The following is a 17,425-nucleotide window of genomic DNA, read 5'->3' as shown; positions in this document are numbered from 1 at the left end:
ACCAACTAGTTTTAGTATAAAAATGTTGAAAGTAAAGAAACCTTTCTTTTTGTTTCTTCCCCCATTGTGGCGCCCCCTAGATGGACAGCGCCCTTAGCATTTGCCTATACTGCCTATGCTACAGGCCGGCACTGCTTGCTGCTGCGGCCATTGGTTAGAGTTGACCTATTGTTCCTGCCGTAGTCGTACAAGGACACGTTTTCCTGTGCAATTAGGAATTATCAGACATTTCAGCTGCGCTCACTGCGCAGTTTTACCTACGAACTTTAAGTGAAAATAAAACCATAACCATCCACAGAGAATAAACAAACAAATGGGAGAGGACTTCTCCAAAGATGAGTCATATAAAGCTGTGTTTGTACTGTGATTGTTTGTTACTCAGGTGCTCTTCCATGTGGTAGCCACATTATTCTACGCCTATATATCATATATCCATAGTAACTTACTACAGTAGCCCTGTCCAGCAGCTCTTGATGTTTAAAATAAGATAAAAGTAGAAGAAGAAAAATCTGCATTGCAAATGAGTGTCGGACCGTGGGCAGGGGAGATGGATGACGCTCCCTCCGCAGAGACCCAGACTCTGCCAGAGTTTGTGGATCAAAAGAGGTTATAATTAAGCCCCGTCCTCAGAGACGTCTTGGGGGGATCAACCAACAAGCTGTCAGCCCTGTCAGTCTTTTGGAAGAGAACACAGTACCATAATTGAGCGGAGCTGAATTGCTACAGTAGGGACACTTTTGATAAGCAGCAACAAATTAAATATAATGCACAAAAGCTCTGTAGGGAGGGAATACGGCCCTCCGACTGAAATTAGCAGCCTCTGGTATTTCACGGACCTCCTACATATTCTATAAACTAGTGACCCATCTGATAAATCTGCATAATCAAAGACATCAAAATATCTGTTAAATGACTGTTGATTTGCAAATGTCAATATCATAGTTATTTTTTACTATTGTCCAATCGACACCTGGTTTTAGCTCTGGGATCAAAAATGTTCATCATAAAGTATATCAACCTGCAAGGTGAGGGTCACACGGCAGCGGACACAGGCATCAGTGCTGCTGACATCAGGCTTGTTATCATTAGCCATGCTAGCTCGCCCACTTGGAGTGTATAAAGGTAATCAATAAAGAAGTTGTTCTTCAACTGTGCTTGAAAAATTTGAAAACTCTTCTTTACTCTTTTACCTCAGTTTAGTTCTGACATAACACTTTTTCACAGTAATTTGAAATCCATGCAGAAAAATTCTAATGTAAAATCAATGATTCAAATTTTAAACTAAATACACACTTGTAGCAACTTCCCTCCTTAATATTGTGTAATAAAATGTAACTTATAGTTAATCAGATTTTGAAATCTAGGTTTTATCGTGATGTATTATATTTCTACCATTACACAACTGTGTGTCACCCAGAACGACTTCCAGCAGCTCTGTTCACAATCTGGCTGGAATATATCAGATATATCAGAGGGCACAGCTCAGTGCTATAACATTAACAGGAGGTTGTATGGCTGGACCTGCCATTTTTTTTGTAAAAGGTCCCAGTAATATTTGTTCTACACATGACATGGTTACGCTACAGTACGTTTGAATCATAAAAAGTTAGAAATGCACTTTCCACTCTTTCATTTGTTTCTATCTTTGGATGTCTCTATGATTCACTTTGTAATGAGTGTTTTGTCAGACTGATTGTTATTTTGGGTTATTTAACTGTGCGCTCTCCCTCACGCCGCTCGGTGCATGGAGAGCTATTTCCTCTTCGACTCTGCTCTCTGCTGGACTGTTACAGTGCGTAACCGTCATCTCTGTTTCTCACAGCAGTATGTTCTATGTTGTTTTTTCCGTTTCATTCCCTCATGGTGAACATCAGGTATTGAACTGTCTCTGTGCCATCTGTGCTGTGATGCGCTATTGGGCTGAGACGCATTGGCGAGGTCTGGACTGGTTTTCTAACTGAAGTGGGTGTGTTTGTGCTTATGGGTAGCCTACCGAATGGACCAAGTGGGGAATGGATCTGATTTGCCCTTATCCCACTAGCTTTAGCCTTACAGAGCTGTGTCTATACTCAAATAATTACTATTCATTTTGAAAGAGCAACAGTAAGTCAGTAACTCAGCATTTGTAATACCAATATAATGGCTGCAGTAAGCATGCTAATACTTTACAGTAGCCTACTAGTAGTATTGCTAGCTTAAGATAAGATAAGATAAGATACGATAAGATATTCCTTAAATATCCCACAAATGGGGAAAATTCCATCTTACAGCAGCAAAGTGGATAAAGAAAAAAATATAATATATATAATATAATATAAATACTGTACAAGCTTGGCTCCCCCCGTCCGTCACATGTAACCCCTGCCTTTCAAGTTGTAGCAGCCCTTTGTGAGTCTCTTTGAAAGAAACCACATTTATACAGTTAGGTTAATAGGTATGAACACGTTTTCCTGTAAATCCCTCATACCAACTAGTTTGTTTTAAGCATATTGAATCCTTTAGGATTACTTGACTAGATGGCTTCATATTTTGCTATAGGTAGGAATAAAAATCTTTCTGGTCCACGTCCTCATCCACATAATTTCCATGGATAAGAGGCTCTTTTAACACATTAAACACAGCCATCACAGCTCTTCCTCAGTGCATTTTTATTAATAGTTTCTATTTTTAGCATTCTCTATTCACTCTTCAGTCCAAATGCCAAATCCTCATTGGTTGTTTAACTGTGCCAAGTCAGCAGGGGCAGAACAATCTAATAAATAATCCATAATGTATCAAAGATAATTATTGCTGCATATCTGAAGAATACACACACACACATCTTGCTCTCAGCCTGAAATTTGAGGAAGAAAAAAAGAAGCAGAGACAAAGACGATGAGCAAGCTGTTGGTTCTCAAGTCAGTATTTGATTGATGCTCATACTACTTTAATTATATCAAATGTATTCCCCACTTTGGCGGAATGCCATTTCACAGTGGTGTTAACAGCTCTACTAAATCAAATTTAGATTTAAAAGCATGCTTGTGTTTGTGTCACGGCATGGAAAAAAAGGCTGTGATAAAGCTACTGTATCATGGCTACCTTCAGGCTATGTTACAACAAGAGCGCATTGAGGGAGTGTGTTTCCATAAGCGCTTATCCCAGGGGTCGCACACAATCAGTGTGACGTCAAAGCCCACAGCTATGGTGCACTGGAGGAGGCATCAGCAGAAAATCCTCTGCTGGCCTGGAATCACTAAAAGGACAGGGCAGAGTTGCTGTAACACCCACGGGTGACAGTGTGACCTCTGTGTCTGCTGGAGGGTGAACTGATGTCCAGCCTGTGAGACCTGATGAAGAGCTTTCCAGGCTCATTTCAACATGCCTTTGTCTCATCTCTCACTGAAGACAAGTATTTCTCTCAAGTTCAGCTGCTCTGGAGATAGAAATAATCTGACTGCAGTTCTTCAGAGAGAATATTTGCCAACAGGAGGATTTTGTTGTTATTTACACCTTTTGTCAGGTATGTTTTCTGTGTTTTAATGTATTGAATGCCACGCCCTTTTGCTGTTGTACTCCTTAGGAGAGGAGCTCAAGTTGATAACGATTGACCGGAGGATTTTGTCAGAATAAACGGAGATCGCCGCCAAAGATATCCTGGTCCGGGCCTCTTCATCAAAACACAGCGCAGACAATGCTAGAAACTAAACAGATACACACGGCAACGACTTCTTCCCATCAAGGCCTTGTTTGACTCATTTACATCTGATGAAATATTTAAAATTTCAACCAAATAAAAGTTTATATTTGAATCTAAATGGTCTGGATCCTGTCCTTTAGGTTGGAAGAAAACATCAGTAGGTAGTAGTATCAGGGTTGGTTTTAAATCATTAAACCTGGACCACACGGGGAGTCCTATCACTCACCTGGTAGAGCTGGCGCCCCATGTACCGAGGTTGAGCAAAGAAGACTGCAAGCTAGTAAACATAAATGTAAATCATGCTGGCTCCAAAATTTGGCTTTGCAAATATTTTATGAGAAAGGGAAATTTATTCAATATATTTGTTAGTCCTCAAGATATACACAATGTGTTAAGGTGAGAAAACACTGAATGTAAAGATACATTTGTTTGCAAGGAAACTCCACAAGGTACCTTTACACCTTTCAAATCAAACACAAATGTACACTTACTGTTTATGCAGGAAAATTACAAAATAAAGCATACTTGAAATGCCAACAGGAGCTAAAGTACAGTAGTGTGACATTTGAGGTTAGTGTTAATGGACATTATTATCCCAAAACACAATACACAAAGAAACTGGAGGAGTAATACACAGCTGGAAAAAAGGTTTTAAAATAGCAGATGGCAGCGTGGTGGATCCAAGGTGAAAATACTACACAAACCTGTAGAACCACTTTTACTAATTTTACTAATGGCTCGCCATTTGTAAAGTGTCTGAATTATAAATGACTGAAAGTGTTCTGAAGTTGCAGCTCTAGTCATGCCTGTCAGCTCACGACAAGGATCCCGTCCCAAATGAAACATTAATTCTAATGTTTGCTGTCAAAACAGAGCATTATGAACATGAATAGCCTATATGTTGCTACTTTTGTAGAATTGGTGTTGGAAATTGGAAATCACTGAAGATAAGGCTACAACACATTGTTTCCAACCAAAGGTTAAACTTAAACAGATTATTTCTACTTTTCAAGAATTATTTGCCAACAGAATCTCTCTCTGCCAAGCAGGATAAAATCATTATATCCCACAAAGGGGCAATAAAAGCCCCTTGCTGACCAGTTGTCTCCAAAAGCAGCCTGCATGATAAAACAGTTCAGACTCACTGAGCTGAGTGAACAGTGAGACTCTTACAGACTCTTATTTGCAGCTTTATCAACAGCACTGGCAGATGGGGAACATGGTGAGCTGCACTTGGGTGCTGCACTTCAAACAAGAGCAGACTGTTGAATACAGTTAGAGAAGTACAACCGCGCACATGATTACAGGTCTGACCAAACGGAGCCAGCAATTCACTAACCTCAGAGAAATATGGGGATGGCGTCCCTGCCGTTCCAATCTCACAAATAATAGCCTGTGTATACACACCTGTGGTGAGCCACATCAGCTTTGACCTTGCACTTGTCAGCACTCGCCTTAGTGTTGCCACACCGACCTCAAAGAAATTATACTTTTGGAGTCGTTTGTAGAAAATGTACAAACAGGCAGCTAAGCTGACTGCTGGGTCAGAGCACACAACAATATATTTGCAGAGGCCATTGGGGGTTAAAGTAAACAAACTGATTGGTAAACAACCTCAATTATTTATCAGTGTAATGCAGCAAAACTCAATCTGTGTGAGGCTTCTGCACCGGTGAAACCGCCTCCACCGTGGCACAGTTAGAAATTAAAATATATTCAGACCGTGAACAGTAATTTGTTCGCCACGAGCCAGCTAAGCTGCCTAATTGGGGGTCCAAAGCAGAGGGGTTTTATTATAAACAACAGATTGGATAAAGGCATGGCTGTGGAGAAGAGATTCTAAAGATACTGTTCAGAGGATTACTCTTAGCAGATGTGAATATCACATCAAAAGGGATTTGAAAGTGTCAGTCAGTGGTGGATTTATGCACTGTGGGAGTAGAGGGGGGGAGTATGTGCAGCTGGGTTTCTTTGTGTTTGTAAGAAAAGGAGCAGTGGAGCTTTCTCAAATCTGAGATCACAATGTCACTGTGAAACATGAGCAAGAATGCAGATAGATAGAAAACTAAATCCCGACACTCTTTTTAACATAAAATTCAGTAAAGCAATTGCTGTTTCATTCGCTGTGGCGAAGAATTGTTAAAGTATAATGGCAGGGGGCAAAATTAGCCAGTATGTATCTGATATTTGTTCCAATTAAGCCTTACATCCAGCTCTAACTACAGGTATACTACTTGATTACCAATAAATGCTTACTGCTTGCTAAATGCTAACATGTAAACTCGCGCTAAATGCGGTAAATGCGATCCTTGTACTTGTATAGGCGCCTTTCTAAGTCTTCCCGACACTCAAAGCCCCGCTTTACACTACGTGCCCACATTTCACCGGCTTTCACACACATTCACCCAGTGATGGCAAACATGCTATGTGAACCTAGTGGTCCCATTAGCACTAGTTGGCTGTGTCCTTACTGGAAGCATAGAGCACCGGGACAGTGTTAGTGTTTACACCGCTAGCACACAAGCAAATAAAGCTTTATTTATGGTAAAAAGCTAATAGGATCGACACCAAGTGTGAACCTATTGCGACGCCACCTATTGGTTTGTGGAGTATCACTTTAAAAGCATTTTGGCCGTCGCCATGTCAGTCAGACGAGACAGCGGAGGTGACGTACTTGAGCTGCTCTCATTGGCTGCGCAGTTTTGACTCATTTGTAGCAGGGAACAATGGCAGATTGCTTGGTCATGCACAATCTCGTATTACAGCTAAACAGTAAACTAAAATATGTTTCTGAAACGATTTTAAGTGAGAAATAATCTACGCAGTAACATAATCTTGCTTCGTATTTGATCAGCACTGCCTAGTTTGACAGTTTTAGTTTTTGGCGCAACTGCATACAAAGTCAGTGAAAAGAAGTGAATAAAATAGGCATGAACTAAGGTGAAGATGTGTCACAGCAAGTTAAAATAGTTTCAGCTTGCCTGAGTAGACTTCATAAATGTACCGACATGAGAGGAAAAAGAAGAGACTGGTGGAAAATAATAGGAGCTGAAATTCCTGGTAAATTCTGAGATCAGTCTGAGCTGCCACACAAACACACAAAGTGTATGTTGGTGCATATGTTGCATTTGTTCTATAGCTACAGATAATGACTGTACAGTCTGTGCATTAGCTGGCCCAGCATTAGCTAATTGATAAGCAGACCAGCAGTCAAATTCACACAAATAACACAGGGCAAATATGCACTTTGTTTTCTATCTTAGGAAATGATGACATGACATGATGATGATGGTGTCTTTTAGTTAATGTCTGTGTTACAAACTGGAGACAAGGAGAGGATGAAAGTGAGAGGGAGGGTCTAACGAAAGATGCTACTAGTGGATGGTGGGAAATATAGAACCCAGTGTTTTTGTAGCTTAACCGATATTAAGGACTAAATGTTCTGATACCTCACCCTCTGCTGCATCAGTTTTCATCATTTTCTGTATATAGATTTCTTGTGAGTCTTGAACTTTATGGAAGAGCAATACTAAATCACTGCAGTGGTGCCCCTTTAAGTCAGTCTCAACCTGCATTTATGTACTCTGGCATAAATATTACCATATTTAGTTTTTACTTTGCAATTAAAGCAGTTCTTCTTTTGAAATGGAAAATGTATGGTGCCATCAACACAAGCTCAAGTTGATGCCCACCTTTCATTTATTTTCATTCACACCATACTTCCATCCTTAATTAGCCGGCACTGAAAATAATTAAAGACCTGCTTCCAAATCTAATGAGTGAGTCAGAGGAATTAAAAAAGAAGCTGATGGCCACACGCATTCCAACATCAATCCAATTATCCCAGTGCCCTTGTCAGTTTTGTCCCCGTGTGAATGGACAAAACAATTTGAGTCCACACCTTCTGAAATACAACAAAGTGTGGGAACTGGCGCTTTGCAGGATCACCTGCCAAGTCCTCCGGGTGCACCATCGGTCCCCTCGAAGCTGACGGGCTTCGATCGCAGTAGGAGGTGGGAGGTTATTAGATTTTATCTGTATGCGTGCCATGTTGGAGTGATTTCCATCCTGAGCACAGAACAGCGCTGAGAGACAGAACCTGAATCTACAATCTGCACAATGACCCGCATTTAAATTCAGTCCTAGCGCTCCTGTCAGTCCTCTGAGACACACATCTTCAAACTCACACACACACCGCTCATACTGAATCTATATGAATAATCCCTGATATATACACACACACACACACACACAGGCGTACACTGACCCATATGGTAAAAACATATGCATGCATACAGAAAAAAGGCTTAAGATTTCCAAACATGTAGAAGCACAGGAATGTAACCATTAAAAAGGTACACATTGTGGTGCTGAGTGAATTATACACACACATACACTCTCAGGTACATGCTCATACACACAAGCTCACAGATTGAAGTTAAACTGAAATTTGAATTCTCACTTTCTGTGTAAGGGAATATATGATAGATGATACTACAGCTATTGTGCAGAAATGTTTCTTTCTTCCTGAGTGTGGCTGAGGATGTGCTACTGAGTAGAGCACTTCATATTTTAATGTTCATATATCAACACTTCCTTAGTCCTGGGATCGCCTCCGTACGTGATCTTACTGAAGATTGTGAACACCAAGATGGTGCTATTCAGTATAATGAAAATGTCAAAAATGTTTCCTAGCTTCCGTGTTTACTTCCTGGTTATGCAGCCCACTGAATATATGCAGCAGTGTTTCTCCCGCTGGTCCCACAAGTTCCCCTTCAGCCCATAGATTTTACATTGGGGTGTTATTATGAAATTTTTAATCACTTTTCTTGGTTTAAAGAGAAATGCAAATGAATCGCATAGATCCGAAAAATTCATGATTACATAATAACTGATTTTGTTTGCAGGTGTCGTGTAAACTGTTTTACAGACGTCTCTTTTATAATGGTGGTCTATGGGGAAAATGTTTTTTGGGCTGCAGAGGGAATTGTCCCCTGCAATACCACGAGTGGCCACTGGGTGAAAGTGGAAGCAAGGCTGAGTGGTACTGCCGTAGTTATATCTATGGTCGGATCTGAGGTCATATTGAACTATTTTCAGTGCCTGCCCACACAGATATTGAACCAGTCAAGTTGCAGTATTTACATTGTCATTCGAAACCAAATTTCTTCTTTCTTTTCTGGGGGCTTTTCAAAAAATTGAGACTCATGATGTATTTTTAGGCATCTTCTTCTAATGAAATCTCAATGAAATGAGAAAGTGAAAATTGCTATTCTTTGTACAATTCCTTAAAATTTTAAGGCACATTGTTGCAGTGAGAATAATATCGCTAGTAGTTTGGTGACGTATGTAACATTTTGCATGGGCTCTGCTATGATTGGTGAAACTAGTGGGAAACTACAATGATTATTGAAATTTGCAATCTGTGATCAGAAGAAATTAGAAGGTTGAATTGGCGTTAATTCACAACATCTCCCTGGAGGGACTGGGATATATTGATTTCTTAGCAAAAACAAACTTTAATTTCATATGTGCGCACTAATGTACACTCACAAACCAAAACTCAGCGTTATCACTTATCCTCGAGCAAGGCTCTCTCTCAGCTCCTCTGGGGGACTGGAAGCTGTGTGTTTGTGTGTGTCTGTGTGTGTGTGTGAGGGATTGCACTGATCGTAAACAGCAGCAGCAGGGAAACAAATAGGTGGTCCCCCAACGGCTTCATCCCCGTGCCCAATCGATGACGCGCGATAACGGAGCAGCAAGGCCTCTGGGGAGACAGATGGAGTCCGGTGTCTGCAGCGCAGTCGCTGTCAAACACACTGTCACTGTGCTGTTTTGCATTTCTGGATGAGGCGGTGTTGCAGTTAATTAAAAAGCTCAGAGGTGTATGAAATGCAGTGTGTGGGCAGGGCCGGCTCTACATTAAAGAAGTGTGCTGGATATCCAGCTCACACTGGTATTTTTGATTATTTCTGAATTCTCAGTGATCATTTTTATCTATGACTTTCACAACAGCTAGGGTCTTTTTTCTTTCATTGCTTTTGTGCCTTTTTCATGCACACTGCTGTAGGAAATAAGGCAGCAATAAACATGTTTTCCCAAAGGAGTGCTCAATTCCCCATCTGAGCCAGTCAGTAACAAATATGTCACCTTGCTTTGTGCTTCTCCCTCAGGGCAGTCAGTGTATGTATGAATACAGCAGGTTAATGCAGAATCTCAGTGTCCACTAGATGCATCATTCTGTCGAAATCTAATTCCAGTTCTGATTGAATTTAGCAGTTTCTGATGTATATTATGTTATACATAATCTGACTAGTACAGTTTAAAAATTGTGCTAACAGTGATAAGATGCTAAAACCGCACTTAAATACCATTGATCATTTGTCACAGACGTCAACTAGGTAACCACCTTGGGCTCCTCCTTTTCCTGGGGTCTGCATGCACCAATGGTATTTTTTCTCTTTTCCTTATTTTGTTTTGTCAGCTGCTGTGAGGGAGATGGTGGGTGGATGTGTTGATTTTAATTTATCTTAATCCACTGTGGCCCAACCAGATCGAACATTGCCATGATCACACATCAGAAATCACTGCTAGAAACTGCCAAATGTATCCATAGGCCTATTAATAATAATTTGCTTTGCCCAGATTCAGCCTGAAAACCACCATGATCTATCATAAATGATAACTTGTCCTTTCAGTCTAATGTGAGTCTCCACTTTGGAAAAAATATGAAAAGAGCAATAAGCAGACACTGAAAACAGCTGCCTGCTGCAGCCGAAAACGACACTATGAGAGCAATGAGAGTGAATCAGAACACTAAAGCTCCATAAAGCTGCAGGGTCAACTGATAATTCTCCCCTTTCACATTGTTGTAAATATATCGACCATAGCTGCTGTAAAGAACAGCTGGTTCATACGGTGATGCAAGATGACATGTTTAGTAAGTCGAAACCAATGAGTGGTCAAAATAGGACTGTTGGATAATGCCAAGAAAGGTAAATATAGGAATGGACACAGTTTTGGCTAACCTTTTCCCAAATGAAGATGTCCTAACAAGCTCCATGCATTAGCGAACAGGCTGAGCGACGCGTCCCTTGATTAAAAAAGTGCTTGCCCTAGTTCTATTTTTGTCAAGTTTTGCACACGCTCTCCACCTCCAACCTGCTAAAATGAAGTGTGGAGGTAAGTCTGGCTATGCAAGACTATTCAGCAGTCAACATGGGCACCTGGGAGAAGTCTGCCTTCAGGGGTTTCTGCCAGAAACCATAACGACGAGAGACTAATTAACAAGGAATATTGTCAAAAAAGGACGAGGTGTAGAAGGAAATCGGGTAAGTAAGTAAACTGTCCTCCAACTATATAGAAACAAAGCTGACCAAAAGGTTGTTCCTGTGACATTGCTTGCACTGTATCTGGACAGTTTTTCACGCTCCGTTTGCGAGAGTTTGCTCGCTTGCTGCAGGTTAGGAGTTTAGAACTTCTGCTTTGACACTCTCCAATCCTCTATTCTAATATATATTAGAATATATTAGAAATATATCCTATAATCTAATGAAAATGTAAAAATTATCACTATTAGCTCACATAATTGATTTAAGACTGCAGCTGCCATGGGTTAATGCAGTTAATGCCCTCTGGATATTTTCTTGGAGTTTAGGAGATATAGTGACCTTGAGCAAACAGTACAGTAAAGAAGTAAAAAACGTTTTAGACAGATCCCAGTATTTTAAGATTCCATATATCTAAATTTAACTCATTTTTGGCCACCAAAAGAAACAAATATGCAGTGAGGAAAGTGCCATGAAATGGCATTTAGACATTCATGTCGTAAAAAAAAAAGGAAATGCATTATTTCGCAGGTTATTTCTTGGTAATTTCCTCAGACGTTTCCTAGAAAGAACTATTGTGTATAATCCGTCAGAAATATTAAAGAAAAAAGACACAAAGTTCTGAGATAGTCATTTATATTTTGTTGTTGATTTCAATAACTATTATTGGACAGCTAACTAAATAAAAGTGTGTGAAGTGTGAATCCAAACAATTTTATATTTTTAGAGGAGGCCACTTCGACTCATGACCTCTAAAATCCTGGCTACAGCCATGACTTCATTTATTTCTATAAGCAGCAACAGCTCAGTGCATTATGGTTCTATCAGGAGAATTACAATGTATGTTTGATCATGCCTAAAATCAGCATTTGTGCAAAGTAAACTGGCCCCAACAGTTAGCAAAGGCCCCTCAGGAACTTTATTTTTACATGAGCAAAAAGCTGAAATATTCCCATCAAACATAATCTTAAATTTCAGTTTCAACAGAAAAAATCTACAAAAACAACATTGAAAAAAAAATTGCTAAATCTCTTTTGCCTCCAGCTGACTGAGAAACCATCCCCTTAGTTGACAGGCTGATAGGAGCAGAAACTGTGAGGCGAGGTCACCTTCAGATAAACTAAGCTCTGCTAAATCATTTATCTCAGAATATTATAGATGGGAAAGTGAGACCTTGACGTCAGGAATCATGAGACACGACTGGGAAAACACATGACTGTTCTAGTACTGCTGGGGCTCTCAGCCAAAACCAAACAAACAGCCTAGAGTCGAGCTCAAGTGTCAGATGACAGATCAGATGGATTTTTTGTTGTTGTTTGGCATTTCCCTTTATTGACAGGACAGTATAGAGAGACATGAAAGGCAGAGGAGAGAGAGGGGATGACATGAAGCAAATGACCTTGGGCCAGACTCGAACCAGGGCCACTGCAGTAAAGATTCTGCCTTTAGCCACTGAGCTACCGGGGTGCCCCGATCAGTTGGATTTTGATCATTTAAGCTGAGGCATTAATTTGTGGCTCAGTAATAATTAACCTACAGGGAAACAAGATGCAGATTACCCTAAATAAAGTTAAGTTCTTCATTGTCAAATGCACAACGAAAACAGTTAAGCAGTCGTCAGCAATGAAATAAAATATATTACATAATATAATATAATACTGTGGTCGAGTAAAAGTAAAATGTATCAACTGCCCCACTTTCAACACTGTGTATAAACTTAAAGGTCCAGTGTGTAGGATTTTGTGGCATCTAGCAGTGTAGTTGCAGATATCAACTGCCTCCCTTCACCCTCCCCTTCCAAGTGTGAAACACAGTGGCCACAAAACACATGAAACATGTGAATGCACCTATCCAGTGTATGGGTTGTCTCTCTTGGGCTACTGTAGAAACATGGCGGTTCAACATGGTGGATACCATTGAAGGTGACCCTCGCTGTCTGTAGATATAAACGTCTCATTCTAAGGTAACAAAAACATAATTCCTATACTTAAGTGATTATACACTAATGAAAACATAGTTATTCATATTATATTCCATTTCAGCCAGTAGATCCTCCTAAATGTTACATACTGGACCTTTAAACTATAACATGTCGACAAGTCATTGATTTAGTTCAGAGGTTTTTAAGCTGTGAGGCGCGCCTCCCCAGCAGGGTGCCAAATAGTTGAGAAGTGAGAGACATGAGGCAAAGGCAATTAAGATACTTTAAATCCTTAGTGTCCAATTGCTGCAATTAATGTCCAAAAAACTCACTCACTCATAGCTCAGTCAAATCTGAACACAAAGACACGATACACATATTTTTAGTTTCAGTTGATTTCAGTGGATGCTTTCCAGGGATATCATTATCTCTGTCTTCACTGTGAATAAACGTCCATAAATCCACTTACAAAATCATAGAAAAAGGGCGCTCCTTATAACTCAGCGACTTTCACATTTTCACTGCTACTAGATGTCTAACTAGAAAACAGCATCTCAGTGCAGAACAGTGGGTCCTATGGCCCACCACACTCCACTGACAAAACCAGTATTTTACCTTGCAGGTAATCATAAAACACTCTTCAAACTTGACAGAAACTCACCAAAGCCATCTTGGCCTTTCAGTCTTTCCAACAATCACCAAAGCTGATATGGTCGAAATAAATGAGAAAATCGCTGCGAAAGAGGTTGCAACATGTCCACTAAAAGTACTGAAACATTAAAGTATCCCTACAGCGATAAACCTTTTGTTTAACCACAAACAGATGTTTGCTATAGACTCCATAGACAAAAATGATAATTTAAACTGAATTCAAAAGTAAAGTATAACCCACTAACTTAATGGCAACATTACTTCCTGTTTACATCCCTGAAAGCATTATGGGAACTGTAGTTCCAAAAGATAGAGCATGATTATTCGCAAACAAGGAGTAAGACAAAGAATAATATTAGTTGAGAGCTACAAAATCCATTAACATTAACTGCATTTTATGTACTGGCTACACAGATGAAGTCATTCATATTGTCATTTATGACACCAAAGTGCTGCAGTAGCATCGTTATACCCTATGTAAACTAAATGAATCCCGCACTAATTACATTACTTTCTGAACTGAATATTTGCATTGAATCAGACTCAGTGAGCTGCTGTGAGGGAAATGGTCTACAATTAATCTGTTTTAAATGTCAAGAATGTTTAATATGACGAGCATTCAGGAACACTGCAGCAGGACACCAACATACCAATATGAAATTAATTGAGCACTTGGTTTATCAGTTTATACTTTAAACTAAATGGTCTAAAACTAAAAGGCCAATACTGCATTGGAATGTAGTCTGGCTCTTTTTTTGGGGGTAACATTTAACATCTTCCAAGGAAGACTGGTGCGGAAACACGGACCACAGTATGGAGTGTGGACTGGTAGCTGGAGAGGTGCCAGCTCCAACTCCTATGCACTGCTGAGATGCCATTGGGCAAAGCACATAACCCCTAACTACTACGTGGCAGCCCATCATTCTACCATCTCTCCACATTTGCATGTCTATAAGCCCTGCATGTGCATGATTCGGGCCTATGTGTGTGTGTAAAACATAGTGAAAAAAAGATTAATTGGGGATTAATAAAGTATATCTTATTCTTCTCCTTCTTCTTCTACTAAACTTTCAAATTTTTTCTGGACTATTCAGATTCAGATCAGTAGTTCCCAACATTTTTCCTGAAGGGAGCCCTTTTTCTGTCATTGAGTAAACTGATGACCCCTGACTAAGTGACATATTTTATGGACATTTTATATTAAACTGTACACTGAAGCCAAACAGTGAACACAATAACTGCAGAAAGTTAAAACAGGTGATTTGGATGAATTTTAAGCAGATTATTTCCTGTGAATGTTGCATCAGAGATTGGTTTTCCTGATAGTTTTAGGACCTTTTTATACAATTATCTGTCTGTATTATGTATTTTAACATTTTTAATCATACATACTATCTATGCAAACAGTTTTTTTTTCTTTATAGAAATGAACCAAATGCTTAGATATGGGTCTGCTGTGTAAAGTTTTCTTACACCCCTTAAAATCAAGAAGGCCTGACAACCCCACTGTGAGGCTTTGTCACTCCCTGGTGGGGGTCTGGACCGCCTGGTTAGGAACCACTGCACTAGATCACTGGTTCAAAAGCACTGTAATCGTTGATCCAAACCTATTCAGGATTCAACAATAAATCATCTTATTATTAGGAATAAACCTGCCTCCTGATTTACCTGTCCGTAGTTAAAGAGTCAGCCAACGTCGGTCATAACGGTACTTGGCGAGCCTAATGAGTTGGTACGCAGCGTAAAAAGTTTGAGAAATACTGCATAGATGATGAGCAAAGTCTGCTCATTCTCTTTAAGTTTAATTTTGTTCTTCTCCATTCTTTGTCAGTGAAGAAGTGTTTGGACTTCATTACAGCTTCGGCGAGGTCTCCGTGGATCATTTTAGCCCTGAGCTCCAGTCGCTGATGCTAGGGAAATGTTAATTACCTTGCCAGCCATATCCAACATTCAGACTCTCCTCACACACACACACTTACAAGGCTGGTGTCTATGCCTCTTTGCTTCCTCCTTCCTGCTCTGACTGTGGATTTTGGAGGGAGTGATATACCAACCGGAGACAGCAGAGCCCATCCCACAGGCACAAAATATTCTAGAAACTTCCACAGTCTCTCATCATGCTTTCAGTTTATAGAATGCGGCAGTGTTCAAATGGTCAAACAGAAGATCATAAACTGTATGGTTTTGGGATGCTGGCCATGAGGTAAAAGCTTATATACACTTATAATATAACATTTCCATACAGCTGTGATTCCATTCACCATCTGCACTGAAATTAACTGAAATTAACTATTTTCTTTTGCTGTAGAAAAACAGAATCTTAATCCAGAAAATATTCAGCAAAGTCCAACAAGATGAATTTCTCTGTAACATGCAGACTAGAGCTCAACCTGTAGCTATAGATGGTAACATGATTGGCTTGTTTATAATAATTACATTAAGTGTTGAGGGAGTCACATGAAACCACAGAGCAAGATGGTCACCTTAATCGAATCCTCCAGACATACCCATCTAGTTAGCCCAAATTCACTAGTCAAACCAGGTTTTTGCTGCAACACATGGTGTCCGTGGGGTCTTAAATTGTCTTAAATATGGTTTTGACAGGTCTTAGTTTCAGTCTTCAGTTTCGCCTTTAACTGTGTTTTTGGGGAAAATTAGTATTGATCGTGCTTTAACAACTACAAAACAAAACCGACGTGGAACCAATACTGATTTTCCTTCACACCCTTCATACTTCTTTTTCCCCCAGTACGGACGTAAAATAGGTAAAACCTGCAGAATCCATGTATTGTATAATAAGTAAGTGATAATTAAGCAGTTTTACTTTTTAGGATGAGTAACGATAACTTTGCAAAACAGCTGCTAAAATATGTGAGGAGCTGCACCAGCATGTCAAGGATGCTGCGAAAAGTGACAGACACCAGAACCCACGGCTCATTGTCTGAGACTTAACCAACCCAATGTGAGCAAGACCATCTCTGAAGCTTTTGGGGTTGCACTGAACTGAACCCTGATTCTGATGCCATGATGAAGAACAGCCTCAGACTGATTATTATGAGATACAATGATTCAAGTTTCCTGGAACGGGAACAAATGTTGGCTGCAACTAGGGAGAGACATTTTTGATTGAAATTAAATCCAGTGAGGAGCACAGGATGACTTGTTGGACTTGGATTTTGTATCACCTCTGGTTTCATATCCATTGTTTTGCAATCTCTCAGAAAAAAATTCTTTAATAACTTAACAATTTTTATTTAAATTTATTTTAAGAGCTACAGGTGTGGTTTAACGCTTGGGGTGTGTGACGACGTGTGTAAGAACTGACTGTTAGCTCAAAAACAACAGTAACGGCTGCTTAAGAGGTTAGCATAGATGCTGCTAGCAGTTATATCCAGACTGTAGAGTAGTTATTTATTGAAAGAAGAGCAAGGAACAGCACTGAATGCTTTTTTTTAATGGTAAGAATTTGACTACATTATTTGGTGTGTTGATCTGATTAGATAAAGTTTGCGTGATAGACAGATGGACAATCCAAAGTTTTTTTTTAAGTTTAAGTTTAAGGTTTTTTTCCAAACCGCTTCCAATGACCATCTGGCACAGTCAACTTAAGTAACCCTGCTTCTTATGAATGTGAAACTGGCCCAGTTCAAAAATGTGTCCTGATACCTAACCCATGTGACCAGCCTGAGAAACTGGTCATAAAGGAGAGGGAGATGTTAACCCTCTAAAAACTGAAAACAGACACAGCAGCTGTTGCACGGAACTCTGGCGTCTGTGGATCAAAGCTATGCTGCACGGGGGTAAGGCACACAATGATGGCTCTTGTTTCCTGCTCTCTGCTGAGAG

This window comes from Morone saxatilis, unplaced genomic scaffold (genome assembly GCF_004916995.1).
Source record: "Morone saxatilis isolate NCDOM2014 unplaced genomic scaffold, NCSU_SB_2.0 Contig10, whole genome shotgun sequence".
Classification (NCBI taxonomy): Eukaryota; Metazoa; Chordata; class Actinopteri; family Moronidae; genus Morone; species Morone saxatilis.
This window is presented reverse-complemented; position numbering follows the sequence as displayed.